The following is a 17,359-nucleotide window of genomic DNA, read 5'->3' as shown; positions in this document are numbered from 1 at the left end:
TATTACTGTTTGGTATGCATTAATTTCAACAAGGCTTAAACCATTGGGATTCTGGAATGCACGTTTAAATTAATTTAAAATCTTCACCTGTATTCTGTGTGATGGTAATATCAAGATTCCACTCTGCAGACACACTGAACATTTGCCTTATTTCTTGCATTCTACATCATCGAATCTTTGTCTTTTCCCCTTTATTTCGTTAGTTAAGGCGTTTCATTGTGACGTGAAAGTTATGGTATTTTTCAGATATGAGCATCTCTTGTTCTTATATAGGCCTAACAACAGAAAGTGAACTGCTTCCTGAAATTGTAATAGATGGTCCGCTGTTTAAGTAAATACTCCGTTTGCAGTAAGAATTATACGAAACCCAGAATGAAGCTGCACTGTTTGCTGAAAGAGGTGGGACATTTTTTTTCCACCGGGATTAAAAAGGTTAACGTATGACATAAACTATGAGAAGACTCGGAGAATATATGCTGTAGTTACTATACCGTATATCCGTCGTAATTAGCATTTAACTAGCTGAAATCTAACTGACGTTCTAAGAGTTTAGTAAAATACAACAAAACTCAGTTGCCTTATTAAAATATAACTGCAGAATTAATTATTTGTAAAAAACGACAAGGTAAGAAAATCTGTAGTTTATGTAACAAACCCAAATCAAACCCGTAACTTAATGTTTGATACACTGGTGGTGTGAGCAGTCCTTGAGACAGAAGTTATTTTAAATATATCTCTAATAAACGTGCTTTAAAAAAGTGCGAATTCATGTTAGTGCCAAAAAATATGGTTTCTCATAGGGTAAGGACCGACAGCAGCTGGTCGAGGTCAACTCGCCACCTGATCTCTGCACCTGCGAGAAGGTGCGTGGTGATTTTCTTTTGAATGTAAATAGCGTAACAGCGTCAGCCAGTCTTGCTGCTCTGACTGCCTTTACGCAAACACACATGGCAGGTAGTATAACCTTGCCCTCAGCGAAACCACTAGCTCACTAGCTACACACACACAGCGTCTGACTCGCATGCATTCAAATCCCCACAATTAGACCAGGAGGTGGTTAACCCGGTTGAATATTTTCATAGTTCCGACTAACCAAAAACCACCTTCCCCTCACCCCATCTTAACTTCTGTGGATGGAACTACACCAGACACAACAAGAACCAAACAATATAACAGAAATTTAAGTTGTTTTTCCTCTTATGCATTAAGTTAAAAAGATGTATGGGGGAATGAAGGAAAAGTTTCATGCATTTTAGCCTCGAAACTAAGTGGAGGTGTAATCAGCTTCACGCTTCTGTTGCTTTTATCCTCGTACCCAATGGATAGAAAGCTGGGTGGGACTCCAAACCCGGTCTGGAAGCGAGGAATCTATTTCGCTGCCAGTACTCGAACTCTAGTCGTTCATTCTGTACTCTGTCGCTCTACTGACTTGCGTATCTCACATAAGAAAACAAAACTGTAGAAGACTGACAGAACTAGAAGAGACTGTGTAAGAAGAGAGACGAGACAATAAGACATGTGTAACATTCAACCGATAACGAATGGGTCACAGGAGCACATGAGTCGCACTGAACCTAACAGGATTGTCAGGACGTCACAGTACATATAATCTAATGGAAGAGTCGCTAGACATCTGAAGCAAAGATGGAAAGGTGGTCTTGAAAACAAGCTAATAGTCAATACATGAAGCAACAAGAAGAAGATTTATGTCTAGTACTATCGTCTTTATAAGCTTTATTCCGTTTCAGTAAAGTTCGACTGTCAGAATAAATTTCTTTCCTTACCAATCGATGCACCATGAATGTATTTTTCTGTCCTCAAAAGTATAATAACTCTCTCGGCATGAACAGATCAATGTCTGTCCAATGAATCCGTTTCCCCGATGCAGTACAGATTTAAAGCCAGCATATTCTATCTTCTGAGAAGACGAGATTATGTTCCTGAAGTAATGGCTTCCGGAGATGTTCGACTTCCATTACACTTTTTGTTCATCTATTCGCAATGCAACATGATTTTGATCTCGCAACTATTACCAACAGCGGTAGTTCACATCAGTAGGCATTTGGAAACTCAATTCTCTTGCATGTATTTGTCAGAGTTCTACATTACTATGACAAAATACCTGAACACTATACAAATATTTGTGATGATTTATTATCCGTTTGTATAAAGAACATATATAGTAATAATTGACATTAATTTGTGTTTTCAGTTAAGTATGTACTATTAGTTATGATAAATACATACGCATACAATAAATTTACCTTCTTTTGTAAATTTAATATGTATTATTGGAAAAAGCCCGTCGAAATTGAACGGGGGATGATTTATTTCGTATCTTAATCACCCTATTCCCTTACAACTTTCTTAACTTATTTCGTTTATTACCACTCGCGGTAATGCTGAAGTTCCTGTTTGATAATGGTATACTTTATGACAGCTAGGGTCATTCAAAATGCAAAGGCGCAAAAAACGCACGTGAAAACTCTTGTGTATTTCATTACAGAACACATCTATCCAGTTTTGTTAAAAGTAACTCTTAAAATTGCCTAATGGTGACAGCATTTATGAAATATAACATTTTACTATGTAGCATTTTCAGTTTCATGCATCTGTGACCATAATCAAATTTTAAACTGTAATACAAATGTTTTATCGAATGTCATCATGTATCTAACGTGTATTGAATTAAATTAAACTGATGTCAAATCCATTCTCGCTTAGCGGACGACGTTTAACGATCACACCCCTTTCTCAGATATAATTCTCCCGGTAATAAAGACAGTTTCCTGTCCGACATATGAGAAAACTCACTTGGGCATTTATTGATGTCAAATATAATTACGTTTGTGTATAAAATTCGAGTCCCGCGCCGTGGCCGCGCGGTCTGAGGCATCATGCTTCGGACCGGTGATACGGTGGTTCGAGTCTCGGGGAAAGAAATTTCTCATGAGATTTTCGACCGGTGTATGGGACCGGCGCCAACCCAGCATCGTGAGGAAATTGGGGAGCTACAATAGGTAGCGTAATCCGGTCAGGAAAGCTAGCAATGGCTGGGGGTTCGTCGTGCTGACCACATGTCACCCTATATCTGGTTTGATGATCGTTCACCTCTGCTTAGGCATGTGAACGTGAGGCCAGCAACCATCTAGTAGGCTTTGACTCTCAGAGGGCTGTTACGCCACGGATTATATTATATATTATTATAATTATTATTATTATATCCCATCTATTCACCACTTTATGGGGTATGTACTCCCATGTACCCGAGACAGACCTTGTCCCTAAGGTACATAGGGCAGCAGCTGTTTCCGGGATCCATATTGTTTTTAGCAAGTGCCAGCTAGTACAATACATGTGACACCACACTCCTTCCTTCATTTCTTCTCTTGTCCAAGCCACTCTTGTTTTTCTTGATTGATTTTCTTGTGAGTCTTGGGCTTGTTGGCTGTGCGTGTCCATGGTTGGCCTGCGTTGAGTCGCCTCGTTGCCGTAAACAACCTCAGCCCTTGGAGTACCTAGGCGACCTGTACTCCAGATCTTTGTCTTTCCATTCTTCGGTAGTAGCTGCACGGTTGTCCACACTTTGAACTAAGGGATTATTTATCGAGGTTTACTCCTCTAGATCCGCCGTGTTCTCTTATATAACAGGGTCACCTCTAGTCGGATGTGGCTCTTCACCACGCACGGACGGTCTTGAGCAAGGAGAGGCTCTTGGATGCCTAGCATCTGTATTGCGCTTCACTTACTCCTGGGTGGGTGAGGGCCAGTGTCCAGCATAGTCAGACTATGATGGTGAAAGGTACTACCTCTCCCCATTACCTTAACTCATTATTATTATTATTATTGTATAAAATTCGCAAGGTTTTGGGTTCTGAATATCACGGATTACTGTCCACTTTGATTCACTTGCGTGCCCACATTTTATACCTACGTCCCGACCGCATGTAAAGAAAGGGCAATGCCGGACGCCTGTCTTTGAACCGCGTTGTTCTTAATCGCATTATTAAAGGCGGCATATTCGGGCAGGCACTATAATAATAGTAGGTGAAGAGGACAGGGTCAACAAAAAGTATTGAACCTTATCCCAAAAATTATCCTTAATATACTGCGATGATTTCATGAAGTCTTGACACCTTCGGTCGCATAATCAAGACGATTATCAACTTATAGCTAATTTAAGTTTGGCGCTTTGTTAATTTAAGGTTAAGTAGAGGCACCATCTATTGTGCCAGACCTATAGAGTTCGTAATAAGAGCGTGTGGTATTCTTTTTATTTTAAACTACATAATATTAGGGTTAGACCACAAGTCGGAACAAGTTCCAACGTTTTTATCAAGAGAATAAAAAGAATAAAAAATGCCTGGTCTTAAAATCCACTCTGTTGTGGCTTGGTAAGAGTAAGGTTGATTTCGGTAGTGACTTCACTCGACTACAAGCCATTACTTAGAGCCTTAAAAACCTTAGGTTTTTCTTTAGTGTTTGAGAATTTAGTATGTACTTAACTGTAGTAAGGAAAAGATTAAATCTGTAGCTACTTAAATTTAGATCATAAATATTTTCCAGTTGCCTTCATGACAATTTAGAATACGTCATTAGTACTGATTAATATTTATCGTAGGATAAACCTGCTGTTGCAAAGATAAGTATTCTTCACGCAGTGCAATACGCAACACACATATTGGTTTCGTCTTCTTGTCCGTTTTATAAACACCGTATTGAAAGTGTTTCACATAAAAGTTAATACCATAATTATATCTGTACGTATTTTCTTTCTATTATATACGTAATATTTTTACGACAATCCGGTCTTGTGAAAAATTATAAATTACAGTTTGAGTTTCATGTAAAATAGGAGTCACAGAAGGAAAAAGTACAGACCAAATTAAATTATTCTTACAAATTTGTAGGCAGACCCTCATACCAAATTGGAACAAAATACATTCAGCATTATAAAATTGGGTCGGCGAAAACTACATTCTCAGCCTTTAAATAAAATATTTTCGACGTTTTGCATAGCTGATAAAATTAAAGGAACTGTAATTTGTATAATTTTATATCTGAGACATTTATTGGCTTTGGGAACAACAGAATTTTACGATGTGTAAGTACAGAATTGTTAATTATCTTTGGAAGAACAGTTACATTTCTGCAATATCCTGGTCAGTGAAAAATAAAAGCTAGCAAAAATCGCATTTAGATGGGGAATGGAGGGCACCTCTACACTACTTTCTGCTTTCTATGCAGTACATTTTAGGACAATTTTTCAATACGACGAACTCCCGCCCCAACCTGGCTAACCTCCACGTGTATGCTATTTCAGATCGTTTTTCTGTTAAATTCTAAAGTTTCAAAACTATAATTGAATTTCTGGTACTTTGGAATACTAAATTGATCTCCTGCAGCGTTGTTATATGTCCATCCTACGTGACTGTACGCTGTTCGTCCCAGTAGGTTGTCCGAGACTCACTGGTTGCATCGGACATGACAAGGAAAGTACATACACCTGTAGAGACCAACTGAATCAAAATGAATCCAATCTGACAAGACAAAATTAACGAAGCTCTTGTATATGTAAAGTAATCAAGACAAAACAAGTCACAGGTACAAGGATTAATAACACTAAAAATTCCAGTTCGCATGGAAAAAGTGGTTTTTCTACACCTGCTCTGTTCATAACTGCAGCGTAGCAATAAACATTGCACACGACCTCAATTCGTTTTGTCAATGGCTGTGTCATCCTCTTGGTGTTACTTCAGCAGTCTGAAATTAAATCGCAACAGAACAGCTAGCACATTAAAGTTCGTTATGCCACTTTTACCCTAAAGATGGAGGCAGTAAGTGTGTCACGATATCAGGGCTATGATGATAATACCAACTTGTACCTAAACGTTTAGCCTATTTTATATATTTGGAGTTGTATACAGGTTGAACAAACTTCGTGTGCGTGTTCCAGGTTCAAAAATAAGAAAACATATTCCTATGAACATGGGCTCGCAAATGTTTCATTTTCCAAATAATAGCCAAAAATAATTTTCAATGTTTGCCTTTATTGCCAAGTATAAGGACAGGGATGTTCCTTTATAACAGATGCTCAAAGGTTGTTCCTCCATTCTCCACACATGCACGAGCATGACGTACACCAGACTGACGAATTCGATCGTACACACCAGGATTTCCTCGAATCATATGGCACGCTTTCTGCACACGTTCCCATAGGTCGTCTTCATTGTTTATGGGTGTTGCATAAACGACGGACTTCAAGTGACCCCACAGATAAAAGTGCAATGGAGTCAGGTCCGGTGACCTCGGTGGCCATGCTGCCGGGCCACCGCGTTGAATCCATCGCTGAGGTTAGTGTTCATTGAGATGATCTCTGACGCGAAGAACTGTGAGAAGTGTGCTGGGACTCCGTCGTGCATTAACCACATTTGTCTTCTTGCATTCAGTGGTACATCTTCAAGCAGACGTGGCAAGTGTTTTCCTAAGAACCACCGATTTGAAGGTCCTCTTAGACGCGATGGAAGCATGTGTGGACCAATAAGCATTTCGCCAACAATTCCTGCCCAAACTTTAATTGAAAATCTTTGCTGGACGCTGGATCCACTTTGAAATAAAGTCAATTCATTGAAACTTGTTTTTGGCTGTTATTTCGAAAATGAAGCATTTGCGACCCCATGTTCATAGGAACATTTTTTTCTAATTTTTTTTCCTGAAACACGCACACAAAGTTTGTAAACATACTTCTGACTCACCCTGTATTTTCTTTTATCATGAAGGTTCTTTTGGAGAAAGATAGATTATAAAGGACAGTAAAACTGTACGTGTATGAAACGGGGTAATTTATAGCATGTCATGCAGTAAGGATCTGAAAGGAGACAGTCGGGATTTTCTTCAAGATAATTCACATGCCGAGACTGGAAGAAAGGAATACACAAACGTATCAGAACAGTCGATGTTAATCAAGATTTATTTAAACTGGGCAGTTCCCGAATACAAGTCTTCAGTAGGATTGTGAAAGTTTTCATTTGTTTCGTGGAATAAAGCTTAGTAAAGTGCTGGGCTTGATAAGGACCGAACGAAAAGCCACGGTAGATTTTCGCCATGTGCATCCATAACGTGCTCGTGTCGTTGCGGATAACACAGACGGTTCTTTGTAAAGCGATCCCCCACTATCTGAATTGAATTACCCTGACGTGTGCATCTTACGTTCAGAATTACATGCTTCAGTCAGTACGTCTTAAAACAGAAGGCTCCATTTGTGTACTGCAGCGACAGTTTATTAACACAGACGCCAATTCAAACGGTAGATAACTATTTCTGTGGAGCGTTTTATCAGTCTCAGCGGGTTTCGCATTTACAAGCGGGGGGGGGGGGGGTGTCCACTGCTTTGTTCAAGGATTTATATAAAGTTTTGTACACGTGTGCTAATTAACTGCTGCGCTGTAGTTTCCACAAGTAACCACTGAGTGAGATGAATCTAGTCCACACCCACATATATTTCCTCAACATATCTTCCATGTGTCCCCCCCCCCCCTATTTGACCGACTTTATATAATACGGCGAAGACTACAATATTTTTAACTTTTTCATTATGCAGTTCTTTCCAGTTTCCATTTACTTCTTTCCCAGAAGGTTGGTCCATTTTCCTCAATGCACTGTTACCAAAAATTCTCAGTGTTTCTCCCTCTATTCAAAAGGCACAAACACTGATCATTTCTGGTGTTTTTTTCTTGTTATTCCACTTTGTCGTTATTTCAAAACAAGCCCATAGAACGAAAGAAATGTCCATAACAAACGGCGTTACCAAATTTCATTCTGGTACGTGTCCTTTTTTCATTAATATTCATCCATACCAGGCAGCGTGATTCGCCGATTTATTTATTCATGTTTTGCTTAAAATGACATAGACTTACGGGTACATTATTTAATCAGTTTCTGTTCAAGAAAATTATAAGTAGCGACATTCTTATGAAGGATCTTTGGAAACAAAGAAGTTTGCAACCCTATTGACGTATTAAAATTGCTATGATATTTGTACTCTGTGACTTGTTAACAAAATGGGAGGTGCCGTAGTTTTAATATGAAAATTAATCTTATAACCCCATATCAGGTCAAAGTATATTTTAAAATGAATCAATAACCGATTCCATAATTATTTTTATTTTTCCATACTAGTTTATGATCCATTCTGAGAGGCACCTCTCATTCATCACCGACTGTGACATCTATTTAAGCGTTTCATAATCTAATTCATTCACCCTGAATACAGTAACTGCAGAGTTTGTCTAAACAATGAAAAGACCTTCAACATTTGTCGCGGAATATCCCGAAAACGGAAGTCATACATCGCTGACAGGAAGTAATACAGAATTTAAAACATGTAGAGATGCTACAATAAGCATGCTTAAATTGGCAGTGCAGTTCGCAGAAAGCGGTGATTTTTTAATGCAGACACCTGCTGTTAGGGTACAGTAATTATGGAACTGAATTGTAAATTAATTATGTTACATTATTACCCTGCTGTTATTATGTGTATTTAATAAATTGAAAATAATATCTGAAATAAAACATTCAATTTCTTGCGATTATGCACGGTTCACAATCTGGAACAGGCACTTTGTCCAGTTCATCTTGAGTACCACATGTGGTATATTAATAATGTCAGCGTCTTTGCTGTAAGAAATGATTTGACTGTCCCACGTATCGCGTAAGACCTGTTTTCGGTCCTTACACACAATTGCTGCCATTAATAATGTCTTCCAGGACGGCCGGCCGGCATCTTGTGAAAATTATATTGTAAACAATTACCAAAAATAAAACACTATCAGGCACTGGATCTGAATAACGTGATGGACTTATCTCAGTGATCAATTTGTTGATGAAATTATCTATTTTTTTAATTTTTGTTGGCAATAATGTTCTGGTACCACTCAATTTCCCATATTACCTATTTACTAACTTCATAGTTCAGTGGCCTTCTTGGGAAGGTCGAAGTCGCGGAGATACTCAAAAGGTTTCCTTGAATTATTGTATTCTAACCACTGGTGTAGTGGTTCGCACACACAACCACATTAGGCGGCATGTATATATTTTCAAACAACTTTAAATTTAAAACTCTTTCATCATAGTTTAACATAAATTTACGCCAAACTATTTATTAAATGAAATTTACATTACAAAAGTAATTCATGATTCAAGCGAATACAATAAAATGTTAATGTTCAGGAAAGCAGACATTGTTATAGCAGGTTTTAGCTATCGGTACTTCCTGTTGTGTTAATAATATTATAATTCAGTCACTAACCCCATGCTGAGTATACTTTTGAAACTAGGAATTATAAATTCTAAATCATACCAGAAAGATCACATATCACACATAACTGATATGTGAATTAATTTACGAACATCTAATAAGAATAACCGATTTTGCTATGTAATAAAGAACGTAAATAAATTAAACTAGTAAGAACTAAAAGCACCAGAAGTCGAAGTTCTGATTCTGAGTCATCCCAGAAGTTTTAATGCAGACATGTGGCTATAATCAATAACAATATTTTCTTAGTTTCGTCAATATTTCTCGGTTTTAGACATAACAGGACAAGTACGACATTGGTGACACGTAATATTCATAATGCTTTCTCAGAATCGTAGTCGTTCCTAAGAATCACTGACTCGAGATTTTTCTTCCACGGTAGTGCCAGACCGCTTTTTTTCACAATCCTCACCAGTTCAGTTTTCTTAACACACCTCTGAAATTAGGCTGTGCAAAACAACATTTGTAACTGATACATTATTTGAGCCCAACTACCCAGACCGAGCCTTCATTGTTTTTTTACGCAGCTTCTCCAGTAAAATACTCGGATAGTACCGTAAAACATGCCACGACCGCTTCCTTTTACATTCTCCCCAATTTATATTCACAATCATCCCATCATTTAAATCTACAATATAACATAACTGTGAAGAATGTCGTTAAATAAAGCAGCCGTCAGTCTAGGTGAATGTGGGCTATTATCTTCAAATAATCCACTGCAGGTACTTTCTTCGCTATTTGAAATGTCGTCTGCGTAAGAAAATTTCAACTAACAATCCTCAGATTACCTACGAACGAGCCACGTGCCTCAGTCGTAGTTCAGAAGAGAATGTAAACTTCTGAGAATTTGAAGCGGAAAGAATCTTTCCTTGATTATGGAGCCACAGAAGGTACAATAACGTTATCACTGTCGTAATCATCCCATATGGTACGTCGTGCTACAAATTGCGCACCACAAACATGGAGAAGAGTGTGCCTAGCTATGATAATGGTTTCCGCCGATTCTGGCACGAGACGCGCTGATAGCGGGAGGAAGTTCAGGGGGCTGACAGAAGTGATTACACAAATTATGAAACAGTCATTAGCTCCCCAATTGTTTGTTTTAATTTTATCATTCAGAAATCTGAATTATTTAATGGGCCGGGTGAATGAATTTCTGCCTGGATACATTCAACTTCTGGTGGCTGAGTATGTCTTCTGGCGGTTGCACCGTGCATTTGGTTCAAGTTTACAGACGTTTCAGAAGAGCTTGCTGCTTCTGTCATTTGAACGATTCTCCTACATTCGTACATGTGGATTGTCGGTAAACATCTACCACGCTAAACGGCGCAACAACCTGGGAAGACAGATTCTGAATTTCTACCTCTTTAAATTCATTATCAGAGTTCCATGAAGAAGCAACCAAAGTTACAGTATTAGATAGTTTATATTTATATTACGTACTTTAATATTAGTAGATTCACTACACCAGATCCGAGTTTGGAAAGAATGAGAATAGAATTTAGGGTGATTTTTAGACGCGAAACACCTTTAAGGCTCACTACTCCCTTTCGCCTATCTTCATGCATGTAGTGATAATGCTCTCAATAAATTGATTTCAATTAAATTTTAAGGTGTGAATTATTACTGAACTAATTTTTTTCGACAGATCTAAATCATTACAACTGATCTGTCTCTTACAGTTGATCTCTGTTCTTAAGTCGATTATTCGTTTTGGATTAAAAGTTGTGATCTGATATTTATTTTATATACAATAACTACATATTTAATACACGTGTTTACGCGTGATTCTGATACTGTGGGCCAATTTTAAGTCATTTATAATCTTTTTAAAAAGGGTTTAATGAATTTTCAGTCAGTTTGTATATGCGGGCTTCGTTCATATAATTAATGATTTCAGTAACACCTTGTTTATCGTTATCTGTTTACTTCATTCATTTGAAAACCAGTTATTCCCCATTCTTTGTGCAGGACCTGTGAAATAATTGGCCATTGTGTGTTGATCAAATGTTGAACAATATAAATACAAGACAGGCCCGAATGGAAATTAAGAAATATATACATTCAAAGTTGATAGTAGTTTCACATTCTAAGTAGGATTTGAGGTTTTCACAGCGGTGAGTCCAAAGATGGCTGTCTTCTGATTTGTAGTGCCGTGTAGACTGGTGGAAGTTTACCGATCACACTGATCATGGAGGCAGCAAAAACTTCTGAAACGACGGTAAGCTTCTACCAGACAACACGGCGCTACAACCCAGACGATAGCCATCTTCGGTCTCACATTATGCTTACATGTAGATGTCGATGTTGAGTGTAACTAGGTTATATTGTCGCTGTAGATTGTGTGCAAGCATTTCTTAATGTAAGTAAATCCTAAAAAAACCCGTGTAGATATGAAATAATTCTTAGTAAAATTTACTAAATACTAACATATATCAGATTCTTTCGTCGAACTGGACAAAAGATTAGGATATCGCCGAGGCTGAATGTGACTTTCCTTCGTCCTTTCAAGCAAATGTTGGAAACATTCTTAGCCAAACATTTACCATGACGGGCTGCTATTCAAACGAAATTCAAACATACATAAATAGTCTTCCATAAACCTCTCGGTATACAGTTAGACACAAAGCTACAGTTAGAAAGAAGCAAAAATTTCAGATGATCGAACGACCTGATAAAATGTTGCAATACTTTTGTTATGACTACAATTTGACATTGCTTAAGATTTCAAGCAGGAAACAGTGTAATATTTTTACATACATTTGGAATCATGTAAAATTCCCTCATTACGTTTTTTCTCTTGTTGACCAAACTAAGCAGTCAGAAATTAGGCATTTTGCGCGAGCTATTTACTGTAGAGGCTCGATAACAACTAAATCCTTGACTCTTTAAATATTTTTATCGATACATCAATTGTCTTCCACCCTACTTTTCGATACATATTGTATCTGGCACAGAAACCATATTCTGGAGTTCGAATATTTTATTCTTTTTCTCAATTACCTGTTCGCTTTATTCGATGCTTTATAACCCATACAGTCGAAGCAGCGCGATTAATTAACCCAAGAATCATTTAGTCGGCCATAAATGCATAGATTAATTATGCGGAATTGAAGTGCATAATAATTTATGGTATGCGATTGCTTGAGGGAGGCTTCAGGGAGAAAATTTATATCCCCTATCCCAATTGTATCTCCTATTTTGATGTCCATTCAGAGACAATGAGATTTTAGTACATGCGAAATTTGGTGGAAAACAACCCTACGTAACGCAACACAGAATATTGGCAGTACAAGTAAAACTGATCTCAGAGAAAAAAAACAACAGATTTTAAAAATAGAATGGGAATTGAGAAATGTCTGTATTCTGTTTCACCGGATATGACGCATATTTAACTGATTTCTGCTTACTTGCACGAGGTGGAGAAGAAAAGAAGAAGAAGAGACAGCGTGATATCTGTGGCCTGTGCCCCTTTCCAAGACGTGGAACAGCCGTCACAGGAAACCTGAAGGTCATAACAAAAAGAAAGCCTATGGAGCTGTTATACTTGCATATTCCACAGTCTCTCGGCTTGTAATAAGCCTGCAGGGAATCTACGTGGATCATGCTATGCCCGAAAGTAGCATTTATGTAATGGTGATTTGTACGGCCTGTCTTAATTCCCATCCTGCCAAACGAAATCCAACCGTTAGCGACCTGTATGCTGTGGGAACTCTCGCGTGGAATTATGGGTCTTTATCTACTAGCTCACTTATGTGATAACCACCACGTATAAGACCTTCGTCCTAACCAAACGCCAGACCGCACTTGGCACCACAAAGTATCACGCCAGGAATGTAAAGTAGTTTAAAATACTTGTCAGAAACAAAACTTGGGTTAGCCTCGAGGAACTGTCAAAATAAGCCAGAACACTGTTTTAGAGTGGCGTATGGTGTTGATTTTAAGATTATATTCTTTTTTAATACAGTTTCACACTTATATTAAGTTTACGGCAACAGAGTAAGGTTACTTATCAGTGAGAAACTGAAGATTAATTGCTTGGAGAATATTATTTTAAACTATTTTTGTTTCTCATCAAAAACTGATATCTGTAGTCCGTGAAAACAGAACTGAGTTTTCGTAAAGTCTAAACTTTACGCTGATACGCCGAGAAAAATTATGGAAACGCGCAATTTTCTTTCAAATAAGTATTTTGATAAAAAGAGTAACGAAATTATTAAAAAGTTATGTTCTACGAGAATGAAATTTATATTAGTGTACAACGGAACTGCGCACTTTTTTAAATACATAATTTTCTTTGCAATAATCTCAAAGTTGCATCACATACTGAAGGGAGGTTTGACTCCTCGTCTTAATTTGTTTTAGATTCTTGGACTCTCTCGCGTGTGAGTTGCTTCCACACATCCGATCTTGATGAGTTGCAGCCAACTGTTTTATCTTCAGACGTTTACAAGAGATCGTTGTGTTTGTCCCAGCGTCATTTCTGAAAATATTTCCTGAAGTGAAAATGCCGAAAGTAAGAGTCAGGAGAAGCAGAGAATTTCAAGGGTGATGAAAGGAAAGGTTAGGCGGAATTGACAGAAATGAAAAAAAAGTCGTGCGATGTTTTTAAAATGCTGTTCGTTTGTCAAGGGGAACGATACGAAAGTATTCAGCTGAAACACAGTGGAGTGCAGATAAAATGAAGGGAAAACTTCCAACAGCAAGTACAAACTAATTCACAATCTTGTAATTATTTTTCTGTTTTTCTCCAAGAAAACGTAGACATCACATGTAGGATTTGAGGTTTTCACGACGGTGAGTACAAAGATAGCTGTCTTCTGGGTAGTAACACCGATGAGTGCCTTGTCGCTCTGATGATGGAGTCAGCAAGGACCTCTGAAACGTCGGTAAACTTCTACCAGATTACACGGCGCTACAGCCCAGAAGACAGCCATCTTCATAGACATCACATGTTCAATTCGTTTAGCTCGTGTCGTGAAAGATACGTTTTCAATTCCGTGAATAACTTTTCAAATTGACTGCTTTAATTGGAGCATTAACTTTGTATTTGTAGATACTATTGCTATGGAATGCTTTTTAAAATTCTCAAATAGATATTCCTAAAACACTTTCTGTTTTCGCTGACGACGCTCATAAGTATGATTAGCAAAGAAGCAGGGTTTGTAACATACACAAGACGTAGCTGTCACACTGCATTGCTAATCAAAGACCACCACGTGCTAAACATCAGCTAGCTACTTGGAAGATATAATGAAACTTGTCTTTAAAGTGGTTAATGTGATTGTTTCATGTGCCTTAAATAAAACTACAGCATAAACTCGGTTTAAAATATGTTGATTTTGTGTACAATAGTACACTCCACTACGAGATTGAAAATGGCTGTCATGGGTGGATGCTTCACAAATATTAATTTATCCAGTGTCTGAAATAAATAAAATTGTATTTGGAGGGAGGAAACAGCGCTTTCCTCAGGCAGATGATACAAAGGCTTGAACAGTCGCGCATTACTGCAATTTTATCGGTGATCATGTATTTGAAAGATCTCAAAATACTGAGGAACAAGGGATGCAAGTTATGAAATTTACTTCGGGTATCTTTGAGCATACAGTGAAGTTTTATGAATTTATTCTGATTAAATACAACTGAAAAAATTGATGCTACAAGTTGGAATACATTGGTTTAACTTGCTTTAAAGGAATTACTTGAATTTCAGTTTATCTCAAATTGGAGTGAAACGTTTCTTGAACTTAGTAATATACTAAAGAAATAAAACGTAAGTTTAGAAGATCCCGCATCTACAGAAAGTCACAGAGAATGGGGTGAGAGAAGCTTTTAACACTTGGCCATCAACAGTTTTGTACCATGAAAAGAATGCAGTTGTGTTATTATTAATTTAGTCGTTTACATACAGTTGTGAAAGATCATATCCTGCGATAAAATAATGTTGCCTTATGACATTAAAGAGGAACGAATAAGGAACGATATAATAACATTAGCAGCTGAGATTCAGCATCAAACTTATCACCATCTTTGCATGTAACGATGTACTTGAAATACATTACCATGTCATGAAGTTAAATTATTTAAAGCTTAATAAACGTTGTAGGAATGCGTACTGCGGTAGGTAGTTGTCCCCTTAAGATTTAGCACGCTGCCTTAAGAAGTTCCGCCAACTTTGCTGTAACGGAATTAGGCAGTCACATTTATTAGTGACAACTTCTGGAATTCGATGCTGTCTGCAGTGCGTCCACTGATTAAGTTGAACGCAACTGTCATTTCCTAGCTTCCGGCAGGACGATAAGTCTCACATTTTGTCCGTTGTTCACCCATTAGTTAGGTTATGTCATGGTCAAAAGATAACTTTCCAACTTCTCTACCGGCAATTGGACAGCGCCTTCTTGTCCTTAGCTAGTCTCTTTACTGACTGATAATTCAATGATGTCTTTTATAACAATTATTAAATAATACAGAGTTGCATTTGCGGAACTTATAATACTTTATCTCCCCAAAGTATTATGATCAATGAAAACTGGGAACTTGTATAAAGTAATACTTGGGTGAAACACTCCTCCCTACATTTCATTTGCAGTTAACTTCTGCTGACTGTCAATCATCTAAATACCAAAAATAACTTGGGGTACGCGAAACACTGAGTTTCGTTTCTGTGTAAGCTGTCGACAGTTTTAAGGTAGAAGATACTAGGGACTTCCCCCTTTAGGTACGAGTGTCTGTCGCTCCTTGTGGTTTGCGTTTGGCGTATGTCGTCACCGATGCGTGAGAGGTGCTTCTTTCATCTGCGTGAGGGTGTCTACAGCCAAAACCAAACTGTCTACTGCAGTACCGGTCTGGGGTTGGGCTAAACCATTTCATCGGCTAGACGACATTGTGAACATCCCCTTAAACGTTAGAAGTAAATCCGATGATTTCCTACGATAACTGTACAACAAATTACAGACGTAACATGCCACGAGTATTATTAAGCCTATGTGACCTAGAGGTATTCTGTCTAGTGTCTTCTACCTGAAGCTTGAATTAGAATGAATTTGAGTCTAATGTGTAGTAAATCGTGTTTCTGTAATATGGGAAGTTGGCGTAGTGAAACATGAACATATACAATGTAGTAATGGCATTAGGAGGGGAATAAATTTTATAAATGTTTCTTGTTCAGTTTTGAAAGTGTTATCATCCCGGTGAGATTTGACATTCACACGGAATCGAGTATTAAAGTGTCTGTCTGGTTGATATCTACCGTCTGTCTATACACACGGTGCTGCATTCTTCAAGACAGTTATCTTCATTTTATCATCATCCCAGCCAAACCTCAAAATCGCCGTAGATCCGAATATATAAAACATAAAATTTCCCAGGTCATTTATATGGGTATACTTTCTTACGTTGAGGGAAAATTATAAAGATACAAGAGTCTGAAAAGACATTGACAAGGGAAATATTTGGACCTAAGATAAATTAACTAAATACGTAATTTAGGATATTATACAATTAGTGTCTTATATACTTATACAGATCCAGTCTGAATAAAAATTGAAGTAGCTCGACAGTTTTTGGTAAAATTCTTAATCAAAATAGTTTCTTCCGTTCTCAAATTGTTTCATTCGTACCCGACAGACATGTCAATAGGCGGTCCTCAGGGATGGTGAAGTTCCTACAGTACTTTCACAGCTTAATTTTCAGCATACACACTTCATTTATACTCCTGCTGAAAATGATTTGGTACATATTTAACAGTGTTCCAGACGAATGGCCATAACTGCGTCGTTTGAAGTACCTGTAAGTTACAACTGTGATCACATGCATAGTAAATGACTAAGATAATTTTATTTTATACCATTACTTTAGGCATACATTTTTTATATTAAGCGGCAACTAAACCTTTTTCATATTCACCGAGTACCACACTTTTTACACCAAATCCTTCAATATTCATTTATTTATCTGTGATTCATTATCGTTGCGCTTATTAGCTAGATAAACAACGAAAATGAAGTCACTCTAGTCCGTCTCCGGTCCGATACTTGAACG

General features: G+C 37.6%; 1 protein-coding gene and 1 long non-coding RNA gene across 5 annotated transcripts in view; one reads left to right on the top strand and one right to left on the bottom strand.

Moving 5' to 3' along the window:
* The window catches only part of Ser (protein serrate), a 248,246-nt gene that overhangs the window by 137,000 nt on the left and 93,887 nt on the right, over window positions 1-17,359 (top strand). The window lies entirely within an intron of this gene.
* LOC147873892 (uncharacterized) overlaps window positions 1-17,359 on the bottom strand; it is a 191,397-nt gene that overhangs the window by 106,248 nt on the left and 67,790 nt on the right. The window contains exon 2 of one of the 4 annotated variants that reach the window (XR_015535110.1): window positions 12,727-12,821. The exons of the other annotated variants lie outside the window; for them this stretch is intronic. This is a non-coding gene — a long non-coding RNA (uncharacterized LOC147873892). The remainder of the gene's footprint in view (window positions 1-12,726; window positions 12,822-17,359) is intronic. 4 annotated transcript variants of the gene reach the window in all.

The sequence above is a fragment of the Zootermopsis nevadensis genome, unplaced genomic scaffold, assembly GCF_977971745.1.
Source record: "Zootermopsis nevadensis isolate Lab colony 2312 unplaced genomic scaffold, Znev_1.0 Znev_ptg000013l, whole genome shotgun sequence".
Lineage (NCBI taxonomy): Eukaryota > Metazoa > Arthropoda > Insecta > Blattodea > Termopsidae > Zootermopsis > Zootermopsis nevadensis.
This window is presented reverse-complemented; position numbering and strand designations above follow the sequence as displayed.